This window comes from Gastrolobium bilobum, unplaced genomic scaffold (assembly GCF_033153095.1).
Source record: "Gastrolobium bilobum isolate Gb01-03AN ecotype WA unplaced genomic scaffold, APGP_CSIRO_Gbil_v1 utg3261, whole genome shotgun sequence".
Classification (NCBI taxonomy): Eukaryota; Viridiplantae; Streptophyta; class Magnoliopsida; order Fabales; family Fabaceae; genus Gastrolobium; species Gastrolobium bilobum.
Genome location: NW_026899069.1, coordinates 107767 through 132034, shown reverse-complemented (window position 1 = coordinate 132034; position 24268 = coordinate 107767). Strand labels below are relative to the sequence as shown.

Below are 24268 nucleotides of genomic sequence, written 5' to 3'. Positions count from 1 at the left end.
TCTAGGCGCTGTAAATGTGATCTTGGGTATACAGATTAAGAGGGAGCGTGACAAAGGAAGATTATGGTTGAGTCAACGAAAGTATACAGAGGATGTTCTGAAGAAATTCAAGATGATTGACTGCAAACTTGTGTTAACTCACATGTCTACTGGTTCTAAGTTATCGGCTGATTAGTGTCCTAAGACTGAAGAAGAGGAGATGGCATGAGTTCCTTATGCTAGTGCAGTTGGGAGCCTGATGTATGCTATGATTTGTACTCGACCTGATATTGCTCAAGCAGTAGGAGTATTGAGCAGTTATATGTCCAAGCCAGGAAAGGAGCATTAGACGATGGTGAAACGTGTGTTATGTTATCTTTGTGATACGTCTGACCTTGGGTTATGCTATGAAGGCGTGAAGGGCTCAAGGGGACAAACATTATTAGATTTGAGATGCTTTATGGGTGCTGATTGGGGAGGTGACATTGATAGTAGAAGGTCTACAAGTGGATATGTTGTTTCCTCATTCAGCAGAGCTATCAGTTGGATGAGTAAGAGGTAGAGCATTGTTGCTTTATCTACTACAGAGGCTGAGTGCATGGCCTTGACACATGCTGTTAAGAAAGCTATTTAGTTGCGGAGGTTGTTCAAAGAGCTTGGCTTTGCACAAGGAGAGATGATCTTTGGGTGTGACAGTCAAAGCGTTATTTTCTTGCCTAAGAGCCCAGGTTTCCATGCGAGGACCAAGCATATCGGCATACAGTACCACTTCATCAGGGAGAAGATTGAAGACAAGGTTGTATTGCTGGAGAAAGTTGACACAAAGGTCAACAATGCTGATTTTTTGACCAAGGTAGTGACTTCAGAGAGTTTGAATGGTGTACAACTGCATTGAGATTAAAGAAACATGCGAAGCATTTATCAAGTGGGAGAAGCTCGAGCACAACCCAGCTCTGATACCTTTTGATAAAAACCTTGAGGTGAATATAGTACAGACAAGCTGGACGTATCCCACCATTTGAGCTAGCATTTGGGGTGGTGCACCTCAAAGTTCTTATCAAGTGGTATCAGAGCCGGGTTGGGCTCGAGCTAACCCGGTGATTGACTAGGAGGTGGGTTGAGTACTTGGGCCATTGGGTACTCGGTTGAGGGGGAGCATATCAATGTTGGATTTCATACTTGAGGGGGAGGTTGGTGAGATATTCAAGTGTGATGAGTCCCACATTGATTGGTAATGGGCTAAGTGAAAAGTATATAAATGGAAGGACCCATGAACCCAATGCCTTATAGTTTGGGTTGAGATGTGGTGTCAGACTCACTTGTTACGATTGGTGTAGCTTAGCCCATTGGTGGTGGTCCCCCTCCATGAGCTTCTCCTGAACCCGTCTGATAGTAATAATGTATGAACAAATATTAGGTGCAAACTTCCATAGATGTTAGTTTTAAAGAATAATTTTTTCTTTCAGTTTGATGGTAACTGTTGATACTTTATCTGAAATTCAGGATCTTCTGAAATGGAAAATGTGTATGGGTATTTGAGATTTGTCTGTAAAGGATCATTGTGGTTACAAACCTATTCCACTGATATTTTTGTGATTAAAACCGAAAGTTCATGGCTTTTTTTTTTTTGCACAAATAATGTACTCTCTTGTGGGCTTCATATGATAAGATTAAAATTTCCTAAGAAAATGAGCATAAACCCAAGTGCTTTTGCCAATTGTCAGACTTGGCTGCATGAAGACATTAACAGCCAAATTTTATACATTTACTCTCTATCCTAGTAATAATGTGCATCATGGAAATGAACAATGTTATAAAATTTGGTCCGGTTGTTGATTCGGTCGGGGTACTGGATCAATGATTTAGTGAGTTAATTAGTGGGTTATTGGTTCAATTGCTTGAATCAGATTGTATACATATCCATTAGAATTTATATAAAATTCTAAAAAAAACATATTATGACTTAATACAATTTAATAATTAATATTATATTCATTAATTATTTAATTATATTTTATTAATTTTTTAATGAACTTTAAATAAATAAATTAATTCTTAATAATATATATAAATGTGGGCAATTCAAATATTAGACATGAGCCCGATTCAAATTATCCACGATACTAATATAAGCCCACCTAGAAACTATAATTTTTTTTAAATAAAAAAATATGATTTTTAAAATTCAAAACTAAAAAAATATATTAATAAAGTTATAAACCTCTCAAATTTAAACTACTCACCTCTTTGAGCTCCATACCTTTTTTTTTCAAAATCAATCACATTTATTTCAAAAACCAATATTTCATTAACTATCCCTCCTTGGAGCTTATTTTCGGTGGTCCTGGACTTGGACCATATGGTCCTTACCCAAAAATGGAAAAATGAGGGATATGAGTGAAAATAAATATAAAGGTAAAGGTAGTAGAAAAGTGTTACTTTTTACCATATTTGGTAAAAGAAGTATTGAATACTATGTGGTTCTAGAGCACCAAAAATATTTTCCCCATTTTCTTACTTTTCTCTCTTACCCATTGTACCTTTTTTTTACTCTTTCCTTTTCTCTTCATTTCTCCACTTCTCCCGCCCCTTCGTTTTTCACTTATTTTCTCTCTTCATTTCACTTGTTTTACAGTGATATTCCCGATGTAAAGTACACAAGGGCAAAGATCATACCACCAAAGCCCAAGCAATACATTGAATGCCAACAGAGGAACACTTGGTGGGTGACCTGTGCATACCCATCACTGTTAAGATTGTGATGTAAAGGAACAAGAAAGTGGCCATAAACTTAGTAATCCCAAGTCCGTAAAAAGATTATGACTATAACTCCCCGGGCTCAAACAAGGGTGTTCGGGGTAGCTCTTTGTAGTCCTTGTCACTTTGAGCCCCTGTGCCTTTTACATGCCTTTCTGAGAATTTGTTTGCTCCAACCTTAACATTTTCCTTATCTTTCTCTAACCTTTGGATGCTCTAGTTACCGAAGATTCAAAGCAAAGGAAGAGCCTAATTCATTGCTCACTCACGACCCCTTCTTCTTCTTTGTTTTTTTATCTCCATTTCAATCCTCCACCTCAAAGCATAAATGGATCTAATTCAGTGAACCAGTGGGTCACTGGTCTGAATGAAACCCGACCAAGTTACACGGGTAATTCCGGTTGAAATGCATCTCCGATCTACTGATATACTCGGACGATTACATGACACTTTTTGGATTATATATTATCTCGCTAAGGAAGGATAGTATAAAACAATGTTATTAAACCTGGACCAGTCATCGACTCATTCGGGATACCAGATCAGTGGGTCACTGGTTTAACATCATGACTCAGATATGTATATAAATTTATATTTTATACTCAATTATATAATAATTTTTTTAAACGGTGCAAGTGAATAAACAACCAAACTTAGCCTAATGGTAAGTACTATGATTTATATCTCTATGATAAGGGTTCGATCCCCACTAGCTACAACTTTTAAAACAATTCTATTAAATTATGTGATAAATATGTTAAATGGCGTATATTAACCAACAACTAAATGTAGAATAGATAGTGGAAATATTTTGTGTTTACATTTTCCAAAACTGGTACCGCTAGTTGAACCACAGTTCATCAACGGTGTACCGGGTCAATGACATATCCAGTCCATTGCTAGAATCGGACTGGTTGATGGTCCGATTTTCGGGCCAATTGGTCGGATCGGCCCCAATTTTAATAAAACTTGTATAAAGGCCATTTGAATGGCCTTTTTTTTAAAAAAAAATCCACTTCTCTTTATAAAATCTGTTTGAATGTCTGCTTTAAAAAAATATGTTACAAAAACAGTCAAAAATCTATTTTTTTAAAGCTAAAAATTTTAGCTTTTAAAAAAAGTAAAAGTAAAAAAAAAAATAATTTTTTCAAAAATCAAATAATTTTTTTAAAAATCTTAATAGCTTTAACTTTATAAAAATCATTTCTAAAAGAAGAAGGGGATAAAAATTTCTTTATTTACAAGTCCATTTAAACAGTCCTATGAAACTGAATTCTGCTAATTACAATTTCTTGAGTGATGAAACAGACTAAGGACTTGTTTGGATGGGCTTTTTTCTCTCCAAAATCGGCTTTTATTCTTGAAAAAAAGCGCTTCTCATTTTTAGTTCGTTTGGATGTTTGTTTTTAAAAAAAACAGAAGTCACAAAAAAGTCAAAAGATTACTTTTTTTCAGAAGTTAAAAATTTTAACTTCTAACAAAAGCAGAAGTCAAAAGTTAAATATTTTTTTCAAAAACTAAATATTTTTATAAAAATATAAATAATTTTAACTTTTTGTAAAAAAAAACTTCTAAAATAAAGAAGAGATAAAAATTATTTTTTTTTAAAAGAAAAAACAAACAGACTCTAAAGCCTCTTACCAAATAAACACGTGTCCTGCAGTGCGCAAATAAAATAAAGAAGATTAACTGAAATGCCTCGATTTCATCATTGTTTCTTTACTGAATTATATGAACACATTTTGGTTAGGAATCTAGCATCTCACCTGACTGTTTGCTTCCTAGGATAACCCTTGGTCCTCTCTTTCTTTGCTTCTTCTTCATTAGTCAATTTTATCAAATTTAATTTGGGATTCCTCCGGGAACATCTTTTCATTTTGAAACATAAATCAAAATGATGAGTGCTTCTTCATCCAAAAAAGTGGACAATGTTTGTGACCAAAATTATTTTGCTTATGTACTCCTTTTATGTTAATTTGAGCTATACTTAGCAAATAGTCCTTTATTTTTGGTATTTTATTTATGGGATTTATGAATATTATGTTACGTGATGAAGCTTATATCATGTTACACTCACAATGTAAGTGGGCCCCACCATTTTCTTATTTTTTGTTTTTTGAAAAGAACTTGTGGGGCCCACTTGCATGATGTAAGCTTTATCATGTAACATAATATTCATAAATCCCTTTATTTATTCTTTCAACAATTTCCCTCTTTATTAAAAAAAATTCTGTCAATGAAATGTTATTAAAAGACAATTTGTTTTTTCATGATTAGCTCTTCTCATGGATAAAAAGAACGAGTTTGAAGCAGTGACAAAATTATTTTTTTCGTGATTGAAAAATCACATATTCAAATCCAAAAAATAACTTTTTTACAATTATACAAAAAGGTAACGTTACTTACAAAGATTCTCTTATTCTCACCCCCAGCCCTCAGAATGAGAGTGGTTTAGCTCTTCTAATGGATATGTGAACAGAAATATTTTTCATGTATATTCCTTATATGTTAAGTATTTAGCAAATATTTTTCCACACTCACGTTATGCCGTTCAAACTTGAGACCGTCTTATAAGTACAACTATAACCTACTCTCTCACATTATTTATTCCTTATTCACAAATCGTAGGATTTCACCTTCTATTCATTCATAAACATCGACATCCATATCTTCAAAGTTTCAACAGTCAATATTCAAATACTCTCTTTGTTCCCACTTTAAAAAAATAAAATAAAGAAAAAACCTTCACCATTCTTTCATTAATTGATTTTAAACTTACCTTCTTCAACCACTACCTAGCTTTCACCGCGTACCACACCACTTATGTATGATTAACCTTGTTTTCCTCAAATCATTCATAAAAAGAAGGAACCAAAAACAAAAAACTGAGACTTAGTTCTGTGCTTTGTAGCAAAAGAAATAAAAATGGTTTTCTCTGGGACCAGAAGAAATGCACGCAAGGGGAAGGAACAATTTCCCGGTGGTGATTTGGAGGTGGAGATTGTGATCCCCACCCATTTCCAGTGCCCGGTGAGTTGGGAATTGATGAAAGACCCGGTGACTCTATCAACTGGCATCACCTACGACAGAGAGAGTATTGAGAAGTGGATTGAAGCAGGGAACAGAACTTGCCCAGTTACCAATCAGGTTCTTACAAGCTTTGACATGATCCCAAACCATGCCATTCGGAGGATGATTCAGGATTGGTGTGTTGAAAACAGTTCTCATGGTATTGAAAGGATCCCAACACCTCGTATACCCGTGTCAAGTTACGAGGTTTCCGAGGTTTGTTCGAGGATTCTGTCTGCTTCTCAGCATGGTTATGAAAAGAGGTGCCAAGAATTGGTGGGGAAGATCAAGGTTTGGTGGAGAGAGAGTGAGAGGAACAAGGAGTGCTTATTGGGAAATAGCGTTGGTTCTGTTTTTGCCAATGCATTTGATTCTTTTTCAAGTGCATCTATTGAAAAACATGTGGTTATTTTGGAGGAGATCTTGGAGGTGTTGACATGGATGATCCCAATTGGTGAAGAGAGTCAATTATTATCCAAGTTGGGTTCAGAATCTTCTTTACATTGCATGGTTTGGTTTCTTGATGGTAAAGACATTGCTTCAAGGCAAAGTGTTGCTTTGTTGCTGAAGGAAGTGCCTATTAAGGAATTGGCAAAAACTGAAGGAGTTGTTGAAGCTTTGATTGAGATGGTTAGAGAACCTATTGGGCCTATTGCTACAGAGGCATGTTTGGCCACAATTTTCAACTTGGTTTCCTCAGCGGAGAATAGAAATGCAACTGCTCAAAGATTTGTTGAATTGGGTTTGGTTTCACTGCTGCTAGAGATTATTGTTGATGCAGATAAAGGGGTATGTGAGAAGGCACTTGGGGTGTTGGATTCCATTTATGACAACCAAAAAGGAAAGGAGGTTGCTAATAACAATGCTTTAACATTGGCTCTTGCTATTAAGAACACATTTCGGTACCGTTTTTTTTAAGTTAAAAGTTGCTTTTAATCCAAAGTTAAGAAAAAAAAAACTTAAAATAAAGAGGAAAGTTCATAACCCCCACTTACTTTATTCTTTTATCACTTACACTCCTATGCTTTTTTTCTTATCAATTGTCTCTTTGTGATTTTTTTTCATCCAAGTTCATCTTTAACATCGTTAGTAATATGGGTCTGTTTGATTGTGTTATAGTTTTTTTGTTCTTAAAACTGTTTTGTAAAATAGTTATGGAAATAGTTGTTTTCTATATTTTTTAATTTTTAAAAGTTAAAAACAAAAACAGAAAACAAAAACAACTCAGACATGTTCTCTAAATTTGATTCTAAAAACAAAAAAACAGTTATAGTTTTTAAAACATTTTTTACAAAACAGGCCTTACCAAACGAGTTTTTTTGTTCTGAAAACTAAAAAACTATTTTTCAAAACAACAATCAAACAGAGCCATAATTACCTTATCCATTTTACTCCTATTTTACTTTGAAAAGTGGGCTTTTAATTTACAATAAATTTGAGGTTCTTTCTAACATCCTTATAAAAAAATAATTTAAAAGAGAAAAAAACCCCAAAGAAACAAAAATCATACCATTGATATATATGCATTATTGAACAATTCCAATTATTGGAGTATATACACATAGAGTATCTGCTACAAATTAAGGTCGAGTAAATAAAATACATCATTTACTAGCAAGTGTAAGCTATCAAGCCTAAATAAATAATAAACAGGAATCCTTTCACACAGAGGGAACATAACATCTATATTATTCTAAAGTAAAACCGTTTGTTGGAAAGTTTGGTGACGTGTCGCGTTCTCCTTCAATTTCAATTTTGTGTTCATACCTGAAGAAATTTGAAATCTTTCCTGTTATAGTAACTTCTTAAATTATTTTTTAGGCTTATAATTTAAAAAAATAAATTGAAAACCGATTAAAAAAATAGTTTTTGACACACATAATTAAATTCCCACTATCTCTTTATTGGAAGTTGCGAAAGTTGGAAGCTGCAACAATCTATTGAATCTTATTGGGAGCTGAAAAGTTTTTATTAATATGACTCAGATACTTTCTGCACCGATTAAAAAAAATAGTTTTTATCAAATTTTCAAATTGGTGAATGGGAAAAGACTTTCAAATTCTATTGTGGGAGACAACTGTATTAATTTTCATTACTTTCTGCATAATTGATAAGCTATTAATTGTTAGAAGTTTTAAAAAATAATTTTGAATTTTTAATACGCTAAATTAAGTTTAATTTACGAAATTATTTTGTATATAAATAGGATGTGTTACTGGACATTTTCCCTAATCGTGCACATATTTTTTCCATTCTCTGTCTTTTTATCTTCTTCGTCTTCTAATATTGTTCTAAGTTCTAACTAACGCTCTGGTCACAGGTCTCCGAACAACATCTCGGACCTCAAGATCTTTGCCTTTTCAGGTGTTGACGATCTTAAGCGCCGGATCGACGATCGCTCTCACTGTGAAATCCTCGAGGATCTCGAAGCTTCTCATTCGCGTCTCCACAACCATTTCAAGGTTTCTCCTTTTCACGCTTTCTTGCTCACTTTCTTACATATTGTATAATCACATTTCTGAGATTATTTTGCACTTTATGGCATGTACTATGGATTCTCCTTAGATTGTCTACTTTTCGTTTGATTGCTCGGAGAACACATGAAAAAGAAATGCATGAAACGATTGAAAATCTTTCAAGGACTAGGACATGTCAAACATGAGTTTGAATTCTGTGACCAAACAATCTCAGCTTTTATCTCAAAGGGTGAGTATTTTTTTTCCCCTTTTTATTAATACCATTAACTGCCACGAACAAAAGAGAGTTTTGAAGATGAGATATTGAGGATGAGAGCTCTAAAAATTCTTTACCTCCATCCGTTGAACTACCAAAGGGCCTAGAGGGGATGATAAATGTAAATTCACTCAATTGCAGGTGGTTCAGCCTTGAGGTTCTGAAGTCTTGCACCAGCCAATTCTCTTCAGGTTAGACCATTTTTGCTTACACTGACTGTTATGACCTTCTTTAGTTTTTAAATGATAGTAACTTTGAATTCCATTACAGAAAAGTTGATTGGGAAAGGAGGGAGCAATCATGTGTACAAAGGAGTTCTCCATGATGGAAAACCAATAGCAGTCAAAGTTATGCAGTCAACAAAACAAGTCTGGAAAGATTTTTCCCCTGAGGTGGAAATAGTATCCTCATTGAAGCACAAAAGCATCGCCCCTCTACTTGGGATTTGCATTGAGGACAATGCTTTAATTTCAGTGGTTTTTTGCTTTCCCTTTTCACCCATCATTTGAATTGCTAGAAGATGGAAATGATGTTGATATGAATCTTGAAATGAATGTAGGAAAGAACAAGGATGGATCTATCTTGACATGGGAAATGAGATTTAATATAGTTGTTGGATCGCAGAAGCCCTTGATTACCTACACAGGGAAGCTTTGAAGCCTGTTATACATAAAGATGACAAGTTTTCAAACATTCTTCTTTACCAAGGGAGCAGGTCGTCAAGTTTTGATTAGTTCCTTTGAATTATAATGCCTCTATAGTCTATATCATTAGTTTGTGCGATTATAGTTACATTGAAGGTAAAAAAAGAAAAAAAAGAGATGCGCCCTTTAATGAGGTGGTTTGTTGATTTAGAAAGGCAAAGTTTTCTTTTTAATTTATCCTACCAACAATGTACGAATTACGAAATTGTGTTTATTATAATGCATGCATCATTGGCAATGGTTGAATATGTGAATAAATTTTGCTTAGCCATTATGTATCCGTTGACTGAAACCGACCATTAGACATAATTGCATTTATAAAATTTTAATGAACCATAACCTTGAAATTTTCAACCAATAATGTAGGGATTACAATTATGTTTTGGTCAGTGCGGTTACAAAGAGGAAAATAGGTCATCATTTGGAAAATAGGTGGAAAATATTTCACTTTTCAGATTTGAATTTTGAAATTTGAACTTGATGTGTGGAAAATAGGTCATCATTTGGAAAATAGGTCATCATTTATTACAAATATAAAATATAAAATTACACTACTTTCTGCCTTGAAAATTGAATCTATTAATTTCACTACATTCAAGAAAAACTATAATAACAATGAAACCACTATAAAATGTTTCCTATTTAATAAGTTTCTAAATTCAAAATTTTAATTCAAAATTTTAATTCTACCTTGATGCATTGAAATTGGTTAAGTCTATTAATGATATTTATTATTATACCTATTTTGTTTTTTTGCACGAGTAATTGTTAACCTATTAATATCCACATTCATATTTTCACAAAAACACTATTCTTATTTATTATTATTTTGTAAATCTAATTATATTAATTGAAAGTTCATGTCTGAGATAAAATACAAAAATCTAGACACAACTATAAGAGCCTTTTTTGTGGATTCCATGCTAATAGATAGAGGTGACAAACTGGGCTCAGCCCGGAGGGCCGGCCCACAACACATTTTATAATTAAATTAAAATTTCACCCTTCTTCTTTTATAATTGAATTCCTAAATCTGATTTTGATTTTTGTAAATACAAATTTGTAAAATTTCAAATACAAACGACACAAATCCTTGCAAAAAAAAAATTATTTGTTGCTATTTTTTAAATCTGATTGTAATAAATGAAAGTTCATCTCTGAGATAAAATATAAAAACCTAAATGTGACTGTAAGAACCTTTTTTGTTGATAAATATATAAATCTATTTTATGCTGATAGTTAGAGGTGGCAACTTGGGTCGGCCCTCCAACATATTTTTATAATTAAATTAAAGTTTTATCCTTCTTCTTTTATAATTAAATTTCTAAATCTTATTTTAATTTTTGTAAATACAAATTTGTAATATTCAAAATACTAATGACACAAATCCTTGCAAAAAAATAATTATTTACATAAAATGCTGATAGTTAAAGGTTTCAAACTGGGTTTGGCCCAGAGGGCCTGCCCGCTCTGCCTGCCAACGCGTTTTAATAATTAAATTAAAATTTCGCTATTCTTCTTTTATAATTAAATTCCTAATTTAGATTTCAATTTTTATAAATACAAATTTATAAAATTTCAAATACTAACGACACAAATTCTTACAAAAAAATAATTATTTATTATTATTTTATAAATCTAATTGTAATAAATGAAAGTTCTTCTTTGAGATAAAATATAAAATTCTAAGAGCAAATATAAGATTTTTTTTATGAATAAATATGAAAACTTATTACATACTAATAGTTAGAGGTGGCAAACTAGGCTCGGCCCGGAGGACCGGCACACCAACACATTTTTATAATTAAATTAAAATTTTATCCTTCTTCTTTTATAATTAAATTCCTAAACCTGATTTTAATTTTTGTAAATAAAAATTTGTAAAATTTCAAATACAAACGACGCAAATCCTTGCAAAAAATAATTATTTATTATTATTTTTTAAATATAATTGTAATAAACGAAATTCCATCTCTGAAATAAAATATAAAAACGTAAATGTGACTATAAGAATTTTTGTGTGGATAAATATAAAAATCTATTGCATGCTGATAGTTAGATAGGGCAAACTGGGCTCGGCTCGGAGGGCCGGCCCACCAACACATTTTTGTAGTTAAATTAAAATTTCATCCTTCTTGTTTTATAATTAAAATCCTAAATCTGATTTTAATTTTTGTAGATACAAATTTATAAAATTCCAAATACTAACGACACAAATCCTTGCAAAAAAAAAATAATAATAATTATTTTATAAATCTAATTGTAATAAATAAATGTCCATCTCTGAGATAAAATATAAAAACTTAGATGCAATGAAGATATCAAGTTTCAAGTGTTTGAAGCAGCGAAGCTATTGTCACTTCATTCTTTAAGTCTTTGGTGGACCCGAATATATGTTGTTATTTTTTTAAATTTTATCATTGTGGGTTCTTTATATTGTTACAATTTTTTAGCATGTGTATTGATTTGATGCTGTTTAGACACATTTGTTCCAATGTAAGCAAAAAATATGACTCATACATGACTATTTGGTTAATTTGCTTTCAAATCCCTTTCAGACAACATTTTTTGGGTTCTAAAAAAAAAACCCATTTTTTTACTTAGACTATTACTTCTGGGTGTTAACATATTAACGTAATTTATTTAACGAGCATTTGCATTTTGTATCGTAGGCATAAATATGATAGTAGAAGAGGATGTCCCTGGTAATGCATAAACATAAGAAATCACATGTTTGGTATGTGTTGAATTCATCCCTCTAATGATTGCTACAGAATGACACTGAATTAATAGCGTTTTCTTATTATAGGTACAAGCTGATCTTTTAATTTCATATTTGCTTGGTCTGTTTGTTAGCTTGATTTTATTGGTGGCTGTTATAGTTAGCAATAAGTTGTATTCATTTTTTTTAGCCATCCTCATTTTAACATAGTCTACTATGTCATATTTATTTTTTACATAACTCATCGAGTAGATAAATATATTTGATTTGCATAATATTGATCACTCTGGATAGCATATTTTTGTTTATGGTTGATATTTGTAAAGTTCTATGTTATTGCTGTAATTTTTTCAACCTGAAATATAGAACAAGATTGTAACACAGTTTTTTGTAAGTATAAGGTTTGTAGTGTGATTAACCAACCACGACGGACGACAAAATTTTTGATCTTTTTTCTCCGTGCATCGTACGGGTAATATACTAGTAACTAACTAAAGGTGGTCCAATTTCATTAGATCGGAGCAGCACACGTGGTTCTAAAATGTCTTGTTTGATTGCAACGATTGCAATGCACTACTCTATTTTATATGTATAAAATATTACTAATTAACCTGATATAAAGATTTACGACAACAGCAAAATAATAATAATAATAAGGATAAAATGGGTAGGGTAGTTAAATTACTAACCGTTTTAAAAGTAGGCTTGGATGGAACAAAATCACATAGAGGTAATTGATAAGAAAACAAAGGGGTATAAGTGATTAAGGAGTAAATCACATGGGGGCAAAAACACCATACTACAAACCTTTTCGAAAAAAGTGTCCTATTGAAAGCATCTCAGAGAAGTATTTTCATAGTAGAGTAGTCAAAGACGTTGGTCAAACCTACGAATCAGTCCCATCAGCAAGCATGGCGCGACACCCCTCCACGTTAGTCAGTTGCACGCAGTCCCGTAAGGCATCTTGACAACATTAGTCACGTAAGGCATGTTGATGGCACTAGTCCGCTTTATTGATGACGTCAGTCCTGTCAAGGTATTTGATGGCACTAGCTGCCACATCACCCACCCAGCACTAAAAATGTTAGTGAAAACGTCAATGGAAACATGTTAAGCATGGATCTGAGTCTCGTTACTGATACATACAGCAGTAGTCTCGTAACTGACACTTATGGGAGTAACATTACGAAACCACACTCTGTGTATATATAGATCCTCGGCTCCGAAATTCAATTGTTCAGTTTCTCACATTCGTTCTTTTTGATATTTACTTTGTGTTTCACTCATAATTTTTATTGTTTATCATAGCCAATTTGTATTTTATCACGTTGTTTATTTTCCTATTTTGAGCCATAATAATCCTCTAATTTTTTGATTTATTTTTATAAAAATACTATTTCAATTAATCAATTTCATTCATTTTATATTACAATGGTTCTAAAATTAACGGTGTAGGCAGTTTGAGCTTCAAAGGGGAAAAAAGCGCAATGTATATTGATTAAGACATGTCTGTTGAAGATCTAAATGAGAAGATCTGTCGGAAGTTGAAGCTGCAACAAAAGCAGGTACTATCTTCAGTTATGGGTAGAGTCTCGTATGGAAACCACAGATATGCAGGTTTTAAGATATTTGATGATGAGAACACGTATGTTTTCCTTAGAACATTCGTCGAAAACTCTACGTCTCAATTTGTAGTTATACGTGGATATTGAGACATTAGAGGATATATCAATATCGATTCGTAGGCTGGACCTTAATAGTCAGTAATTTTATGTATCGTTGTCTGTACCTCATCCCACATAATCAACCATTGCACATCGAGAAGAAAGAGACTGTATGGTAGATGTTGAACATGACAATGAGGAGCAAGAGGAAGATGAAGACACTTTGTTGGCAAATGACCATGATTAGAATGACAACAAGCAAGACTAATATCCCTATGTCCAATCTCACAGTTGTTCCACCATCATCAGGCTAGTTAGTGAGTTGTATTATTAATTCGCTATTTTTTATTAGTTACCATGTTTTCGCATCTACCCTATTATGTGTGCATATGCAGATGTTACACCATTTTGGAATGTGATTCCACACTATGAGACTATTGATTGGGATTACCCGAACGAAGATATACTGGATGTTGAAGGCTTAGGTCATGGTCTATGGACAAGAGGAGAGGAAATGTATGTGAAACAAGAGCTCGGTCCAATAGCGGTGTCCAAGCTGCGATAAAACATTACTGCATGAAGGAACATCAAAAAGTTGTAGTGGTTGAGAGTACTATGACCAAGTTATCTATGAAATGTCGGAACCATGAACAAGGTTGCAATTGGCGAGTAAGAGCAGTTAAACCGAAGAATAGCAACACCCGGGTGGTTAGTAAATGGGTTTGAAATCATAGTTGTGCGAGCAAAATCCTCTCTAAGATCACAGACAACTTGATTTTGAATTATTTATGAGGCCATAATAGGTACTATGCATTCTTTAACTATTCGTTTTGATAATTATCTGTGTTTATCAGTGAACATAAATAACATTCCTAATGCATACATGTTGTGAATGGGATTGCAGACATGGTCAAGGCTTCACCTTCGATACCCGTGATCTTGATACAAAAACGGGTGATTGGTCTTTTTTAATATTATGTTTCTTACAAGAAGGCAAAACAAAAAGCAATTGCTAAGATTTACTATAAGAACCCGCACCGTTAAATTAGGAATTTTAATAATTTAATTATGATTTTAAGAAATAATCTCATAATTGACGTCGAATAAATATGAGAAAACTTAAATAATTATTATAAGGGCTTAATAACGCTGAAAGCTGCTTTTCTAACGAAAAGTACAGATACTGGTTCTGCTTCATAGTATAAATGTGTACCGATGAAGTATCCCAAAAAATTATAATAAGTTCATGAATATTCCTAGAAAAATACCTAAGTTGAGAAAACCAAGTTTGAAATCATAATTATGAGTTTTGATGTCAGAACTAATACCGGCTACGTGTAAAACGATTACTGGCAAAGTGTTGCAAAAAATTATGATAAAAATATGACAAATCCTAGAAAAATAGCTAGGTTCAGAATATGAAGTTTGAGATTAAAATGATTAGCAGAGCTATTAGAACTAATATTGGCGGATTAATTAAGTGGACCTATAGATACTAAAGGGCACAAAACCCTAGGTCAATTTTTGCTCTCTTCTACGTGGGATTTCTGATCCTTTTGGCTGCCACCCTCTCCTCTCTTCAGAAAACTTGAGTTTTTCCTTTATTTCTGCACCAAAGACTCCACCTTTTCTTCTTGAAAACCTTCCTCCATAACATTGTAGACTTGTAGCAAGCATTTAGGGTGTAGGGAGAGTGTTCTTGGGAGCTTGAGGTTCTATTTTCTGAGTGTTTGAGGGTTGCCTCCTTGGTTGTGGGAGTGTGAGTGTGCTCCACCTCCATTGGAGCTTCAAGAACCAAGCTTTGGAGAGATAGAACCTACCTTGGTGTGGAGATTTTCTTCCACCACTACGCCAGTGGCTTGGAGCACTTCATTGGTCCTCAAAGTCCCTTCATTTTCTGAGTTCAAAGGGCCATAGGTAACCATTGACCATTTCCCTTGAAATTTCATGATTTTAGCTTGTTTGAATTATTAAAAGAGGGAACTTTGATTATTCAAGTTATGGGTTGTTAATATATGCATGAGAAGTGATAATGAACTGTTGTTTTGAGAAAAAATCGAACCTTTTATTCTCTGGCCAGTAGGATACTTTCACACATGACTTGGTTATATGCTGCTTTGCACAGATTATGAAATTATACTGATATTCTATTTTAGAACTTATATTGCACATGTAAGTGAGCTTGAGGTGGAGAGATCCTTGAGGACCCTTTGTCTTACTGAGATTTCTTTTTAGAGATCTCACCCCGTGTTGGGGCATATTTTCAGGTACAGGTACCTCGGGGGTTGAGACCTCTGGTGGCAGGAGGCCAGAGTTGAGCTGATTTTGCATGCTGCTTTTATTATATGCCTGGATATTACTTCATGTTTTACCTTCAGTGCATTGTTGTTTGATTTGAGACATTGTTTGGCTATGTGCCTTATTTGGTGAGTATGGGGGTTGTCCATGCCACATTGATGTCAGTTTTGCTTTTAGTCTTGAGTTATATAATGTATCAGGATATTGTCTGGTCTACGTGTTGTAGTTCCGTGACTAGATACACATTTATCGAATGAGGATATTCAGTGTAGTTATTTATTGAAATTTACATACATGCAATATTTTGAAAAAGTATAAGTAATCAACTTGGTTAATTTAATATGTACATAATTGGAAAGAAAAAGTTAGCTTCCGCATTTATTTAGCTGCGCCATTACCATATGTATGTTTAATATACTGGGTGCACATGGGGTGTTACATTTACGGTGATTGAGATGAGTCATATGCATTCTTGCCAAGATAGTTCAGGCACATGTTGCATTTTTCCTGGGAATCTGTTTATCATATTCACGATGAACCATATGTCATCAATCGGCAGGTTGTTAATGGGTATTGGGTTTTCAACGTGTTTTTTGAACTTTCCGGCAATGTTGTGAGGCATTTAAATGGTGCAAACCAGTTATACAGGTGGACGATATGCATCTGTACGGTAAATATAAAGGAATATTATTGATCGCTACAGCCCAAGTTGGAAACAATGAAGTGCTGCCAATTGCATTTGTGGTTGTTGAAAGTGAAACAAAGGAAGCATGAGAGTATTTTTTTTGGCATCCATTCGACTGTACGTTACAAATAAGACTAGTATATGTCTTATTTCTGATCAACACAAAAACATAATATCGGCTGTTAGTAATGAGGTCCTTAGTTAACAACCTCTAAATGTGTACTATGTGTTTTGTCTTTGTCATGTAGAGAGTAATTTTAATACACGTTTCAAGGACCAGTACTTGAAGGATTATCTAAAGAAGCTAGGTAATATACTCATACAAAATGTGTACTATGTGTTTTGCCTTCGTCATGTAGGGTTACTAATATTCACGTCTGTTTTGCTAATGTTGTGTGATTGTGTATTTTTCGTAGGATATATTCCAAACAAAATCCACTTTGACGCTTGTATTATGAATTTTACAACATTAGTCCAGAAGTGGCTGCATGGATTGAGAGCATTCCAAAAGAAAATTGGACTCAGAGTTACGATGAGGATGGACAAAGATAGAGTTATATAACAACTAATTTGTTCGAATCAGTCAATAGGGTTTTCAAGGGAGCGAGGAACATACCAATTACTATGTTGGTCAAATGCACTTATAATCGACTTGCTCATTATTTTTTCAAAGAGGGACTAAAGCCCAGAAAGATGCGCAGAGCGTGAAGCATTTTTCGAGTGTTATCAATGAAGCCATAATAAAGAATGGCGAGAGGGCTATATCGATGCGTGTTCAGGAGTATAATGTGACGCATACCACATTTGAAGTTAATTATCAGGGCGATACATTCTGGGTTCACCTGAGTGAGGGGAAATGCCAGTGTGGTAAGTTTCAGGCATTCAAATTCCCATGTAGCCATGTCATTGCAGCATATTCGAAGGTATCCCATGATGCTGAACAATACGTGGATCCGGTTTTCTCAGTCTACAATGTTATGTATGTTTACTCTTCACCATTTCACCTTATTGATAGTGAAAAAGGAATATCGCTAGCTCCTGGACCAAAGGTTATCCCTGATGTCTCAAAGTTACGTGGAAGGGGGCATCCTAAATCTACACGTATTTGCAATGAAATGGATGAGGTGAAGGTCCAACCTAGCTCCAATCGAACTAGATGTACTATATGCAAACAGTCTAGCCATAATAGGCGTTCATGTCCTACAAGGCACATAGCCAATTAGTGTGTTGTAATGTATTATCAAGTTTATTATAATATTACGTCACTTTTTGTTGCATTTATTGCATATATTTATAGTTGACGCATATATTCTTTAACTAATAACCTGCAAGTAGAATTCGCTAAAAAAGGTTGAAGTAATTAAAAGTAGATACAGTAATCCATAACTACAATAATCCATAATACAGTCATCCATAAATATCCCTAAACAATAATAAAGGGAACTTAAAAACACAAAGATAATCCAATAAAAACACAAGTAAACATCCATATACGAGGGTGGAGGCCACAGTCTCGAACACGCTTCACGCTCAGGGTTCTTGCGGATGCCACCAGGTCCTCGCACTGCATCAGGATCGTGCCTAATCTCAAAATCCTCGACAGCTGCCTGTAGAAAGTCATCTCTATGGCCACCTCTATCATCATGTATGTCATGTGATGACGGTACAAACTATGAGTAGACTGTGACAGATCACCTGGCACGTATCCTCCCAAATCAATTGTATCAATCATCTCATTCGTGCTCCTACCCGCAGCAACACTACTCGACTGTCCAAAAAATCCTACTATAGGCTGGTAAGAAATGAAGCCACCAAATTATGAGTAGATTGTAACGGATCACCTGGAACGTATATTCCCAGATCAGTTGTATCAATCATCTCACTTGTGCTCCTAACGTAACAACACTACTCGACTATCCAAAAAACCTTACTATAAGCTGATAGGCACTGAAGCCACCAAAATATGGGGGTTACGTACTCTGCGAACTCGTACCCTGGTCTAACTGTGTGCCCATGAATTGATAGGAAGAAAGATACTATGCAGCAAACCCAAAGGACATCTTTGGTTGTGGATGTGCAAGCACCTGTGTAGGCATACATGGAGGGTGCCACATAGACATTTGTGTAGGCATCTACAGTGGTGATCAGCTGCGACTATGCCCATATCTGCAACAGCAACAAACAACCATGGTAACATACCAAGGGTTCGCAAGGGCAAAGAGTGATCGCTGGTGCAAAAGAGGCATTGACAATGAGCGGTTCATGCCAAAATCTTGCAGGTGAGGGGGTACATGAATGAATCGAATCAATATTCGAAGGAGAGGGATTCCATAGACTATGCAGGTACGAGACTATATAGTTGGGGATAACTTATAAGAATTAATTTATACTACCTAGATTAACGAGATGCATCTACTTTTTGGTAGCCTGAAACGGAAGAACTCCATAGTTGAGCATGCTGGACTAGGAGCAATTCTGAGATAGGTGATCTCTTGGAAAGTTTTTCCAGGAAGAGTGTGAGTGAGGACAAAGCACGATGAAAAGTCTAGTGTTATTTTGTGAGGATAATCATTAGTCCTTGAAGTGGTCTGGTGTTACAAGTGGTATCAGAGCAGGGCCTCTCTCCCAATACAGTATGGTTCGAGGACGAACTAAGCGAAAGTTGGTTGACATGTAACATCCCAAGGGTTGGCAAGGGCAGAGAGTGATCACAAATGCAAAAGAGACATGGACAATGAGCAGCTCATGCCAAAATCTTGCAGCTGGGGAAAATATGAATGAATCGAATTAATACCCGAAACAAAGGGATTCCATAAACTATGCAAGTATAGGACTATATAGTTAGGGATAACTTATAAGAATTATTTGATACTACCTATATTAACAATATGCATATACTTTTTGGTAGCCCAAAATGGAAGAACTCCATAGTTAAGCGTGCTTGACTTTGAGCAATTTTGGGATAGGTAACCTCTTGAGAAGTTTTTCCAGGAAGTATTTGAATGAGGACAAGGAACACTGCAAAGTCTCGTGTTAGTTTGTGGGGATAGTCATTGATCTTTGAAGCAATTGGGCATTACAACCGCCAATGTCTTTAGCCAAAGATGACGTGGCCTGACATTGCTCGTGAAATAGTGTAACCAGCACAACAAACCCCCAGCTATATGTAGGAGTAGCCTCAAAATCCCCACCCAATAATTGAATAAATCGACAAGGGACCACTTAACTAGACTTATCAAACAACAAAAATCCTCCAATAAACGCATAAGATAAGCACGTGCGTAAATAATTTGACCCTAGGGAGTAGCTGAGTGCTCGTCCCAATGACCCCAATGACGATCCAACCAACTCATCTTAAGGTTGCCACCCTCCAAATCATCTGTGCATGGAGTCAGTCCCATGTACTGCTGTATTACTGGCCCCAGTTGCTATGTGTATAGCCGAAAACTACCCGCCCTTTAGTAGCCAAGCCTAAAATGGCCTCTACATCTTGTAGCGTGATAATCATATCTCCAATGGGCATAGGGAAGGTACGAGTCTCTGGCCTCCACCTATCTACCAATGCAGTAATAAGCCTGAGGTCAATCTGCTAGAAAACAATTAAGAACAAAAATATAAGGGTCCTATGTTATCGGTATCATGTAAAAATAAATGACCGTAATTAAATCAAAAGTTAAACATATTGATAATCGTCTCATGCGAGAAGCGTGCTAGAAACCTGCTCGCATCAGGTGCTATTGCAATTCAAGCGTAATTTCATCTGGGTTATACACATCTATGTTTCCCCTACCTTGTGAGGCTCGCCTCACCCTCAGAGGCCTCAAATGTCCATCGTTCCACACAACTTGCGATTTGTGTGACCGTTGCACAGCCTCATCGAGTACGCCCCACTCTTTGGGACCGAGGTCAATGTGGGCGCGATGACCAACCATTTAACTAATAAAAAGTTACCAAAAAAATAATTAATTCACTAATTATACTTACCTAATTAATTTACAAAAACATTAAACTGATTCACTAATTATAATTCACTATTTAATTAATTCAATAATTAATTCACTAATCAGGCTTTAGGCTTTTATCCTAAGGTATTATAAATAAGATATAAAATAATTCATAAAATTTAATTATTAATTCACTAATTTTTTAATTCAATACTTAATTAAACTAATTCACTAATAGTTTATTAATTTACAAAAATATTAAACTAATTCACTAATTGTAATTCACTACTTAATTAATTCACTAATTAGGCTTTTACCGTAAGGTATTATAAATAATATATAAAATAATTCACAAAATTTAATTATTAATTCACTAATTTATTAATTCACTACTTAATTAAACTAATTCACTAATAGATTTCAAATATTAATTTACAAAAGTAATAAACTAATTCACTAATTGTAATTCCCTACTTAATTAATTCACTAATTAAATTCACTAATTAGGCTTTAGGCTTTTACCCTAGGGTATTATAAATAATATATAAAATAAGGGAAAACTTCAAAAAAAACCCCTATAACTTTCTTCGTAATCATTTACTACCTCTCCAAAATTTTGAATTATTTATCCCTCTAACTTAAAGTTTTTTTTATCATTTACCCCCCTAAATGAGGGGGGTAAGTGATAAAGAAACTTTAAGTCAAGGGGGTAAGTAATAAAAAAAATCTAAATAAAAGTGTAAATGATTCAAAAAATTTGTGAGGGGAGTAAGTGATAATTAAGAAACTCATAGGGGGATTTCTGAAGTTTTCTCATAAAATAATTCACAAAATTTAATTATTAATTCACTAATTATTTTTGTCCATTTACTTTATTCACTAATTTATTAATTCACTAATTAGGTTTTTAAAATAAGATACAAATATTAATCTACAAAAATATTTAAACTAATTCACTAATTATAATTCACTTCTTAATTAATTCACTAATTGAATTCACTAATTAGGCTTTAGGCTTTTATCCTAAGGTATTATAAATAATATACAAAATAATTCACAAAATTAATTATTAATTCCCTAATTGTTTTTGTCCATTTACTTTATTCACTAATTTATTAATGGGAAAAGTATTTGTCATTTTAAATGACATTACACTCTTTCATTCTAAGAGAGAGACAGACAGAGAAAAATAAATTTTATTTAAATTTTAAATTAAAAAAAATCACTCACTTTCTCTCTCCCATGATTTTCATTTTTCTGTGTCTGTCTCTCTCCTAAAATGACATAACTTATGTCATTTAAAATGACAAACACCAAACCCTTAATTAATTCACCAATTAGGTTTTTAAAATGACATACAAATATTAATTTACGAAAATATTAAACTAATTCACTAAGTATAATGCACTGCTTAATTAATTCACTAATTGAATTTACTAATTAAGCTTTAGGCTTTTATCCTAAGGTATTTTAAATAATATATAAAATAATTTACACAAATTAATTATTAATTTCCTAATTATATTTTCTATTTAATTATTTTGTTTATTGTAATTACTAATTAATTATTTTACTAAATAGGCTTCTAACCTAGGGTTTTGCAAATAACATATAATTGCTATTTCATTATTTTATTAATTATAATTATTAATTAACTATTTTACTAAGTAGCTTCTTACCTAGGGTTTGCAAATAACATATAAAAGTATTTATAAAAATAAAAATAATAATAAAGTGCCATTTACATGGAAATATGAAATGTGAAACGAAGTGGTAGAGGAGAGGTGCCTAATAGAGAGAGACGAAAATAAAATAGAGAGGAGAGAGTTAGTAGAGAGAAGTCAGAGAGAGAAGGAAAATTATAGAGAGAGACACGAAAACAAAGAAATGAGAGCAGTGCGAGGGGATCAGGCATGTTTATGGTTGCAACGAGTGCCGTCAAGCAACCTGACAAGACTGATGCCGTCAATAAAGCTTAAGGGACTAGTTCCCTCAACTTGCCTTACGGGACTAGTGCCATCAACATACCTTACGGGACTGCCTACAGCTGGCTAACATGGAGGGGTGTCGTGCCATGTTTGACAGGACTGATCCCGTAGGTTTGACCAATGTATTTTGACTGTTCTACTATGTAAATATTTTCGAAAAGGGTTGTAGTACGAAGCTTTTTCCACCACATAGGGGTTTATGAACTTTTCCTTAAAATAAAAGTAAAATCTATTTGATGATTTTATAAAATTATATCTTAAAAGTTACTTGAAAACTCAAATTAAAAATAAGCTGATAAAACTTAAAAAAATATTCTCCTACGAGTTTTTATCTTTTGACTTTTTTTTCACCGTAAAAAAAAGTTTTTTTTTTATTATAAGAACTTTTGTAAAAATTTATTTAGCCTTGGTTATGCTTATAAAAAGAAGATAAGCCAAAAAAAGCTTACCAAATAAACAAGAAGATTGAGGGTGTCCCAATTAGCTTCAAGTTTTGCAGTCTCTATTATTTGGAAGATTATTTGTGACAATAGGGAGGAAGGGGTTTTGATTGATGCACTTCAAGTTGGGGCTTTTCAGAAACTCTTGGTTGTGTTGCAGGTTGGTTGTGAATTGTGATGAGATCACAAGGAAGAAAGCTAGCGAGTTGTTGAAACTTGAAACTGTTGAATGGTTACAAGAACAAAGCAGAGTGCGTTGACTCCTCTTTGGATCTCAAATATCTTAAATAGCTCTTCTTATTACTGATTCATGAAAAAAGAGATTTATTTATTTATCTATATTTTTTTGTATAGGCCATGTTATAGAAACAAAATTCATTGTTGTACAAAGATACACACATTCAATTGATTCTTTGAAGTTTATTTTTTGGAAAATTGAGACATGCATGTTACGATTGGAATCACACGGATCGGATATCTTTTTTTGGGTGGAATAAAGGGCTCACGCCCAAAAACAAAAACAAAATCAGATAATAATATTACGATGGCTACCAACAAAACCCATATCAACTAAAAGTAAAAGACAAACATCAGGGGGAGGAGATTGATAATAACAGTAAAGCTCCCCTTCTGGATGATCCAGTGAGAAATTTGCATACAGTCCGCACTTTGATTTTCTTTTCTATAAATATGGTTGATGTGTACCTCCTAATCTCTAGATAAACAAATTCGTATCTGAGTCACCAAATGAGACTCACAAGCAACTTCACCATCTTTGGTGAGCACAACTATTGTGTTATTTGAGTCAATTTTAATAATCACCTTTCGTCAAGCACTTGTCCAAGCCATTTCTAACCCTTCTCGAGCAGCACCATCAATTTCCTTTTTAAATAGTAATTGGCACCAATTATATTTGATTTGTTAAGAAATTAATAAAATATTTCATAACAATGTTTTAAAATAAAATTGTTTGACCATTTAAAGTTAGGTTCGATATTTGGCTTTTATACAGAAAAATATCAAAAACTAAATTATACTATATTCTTTATGCATTTATTCTAAAAGAATTGTTTTAAAGTTAATCGTGTACATTATAATAATTTAAATATATTAAGTATATACTTAAAATATATATTAAATATCCCATTGTGACCTATAATCAAGAAAATTAAATCATTATATTTACAAGCAAAACAAGAAATAAAAATGATCCATGAAAAAAAATAGTTACAAGAAACAATAAAATAAATATAAAAAACTAAATTATGAATTGGACTTATACAAA

The 24268-nt window shown here is 33.6% G+C and overlaps 1 pseudogene; it reads left to right on the top strand.

Moving 5' to 3' along the window:
- The first annotated feature begins 5661 nt into the window (after positions 1-5661).
- On the top strand, positions 5662-23274 carry LOC133286899 (U-box domain-containing protein 21-like; annotated as a pseudogene).
- The last annotated feature ends 994 nt before the right edge of the window (positions 23275-24268 follow it).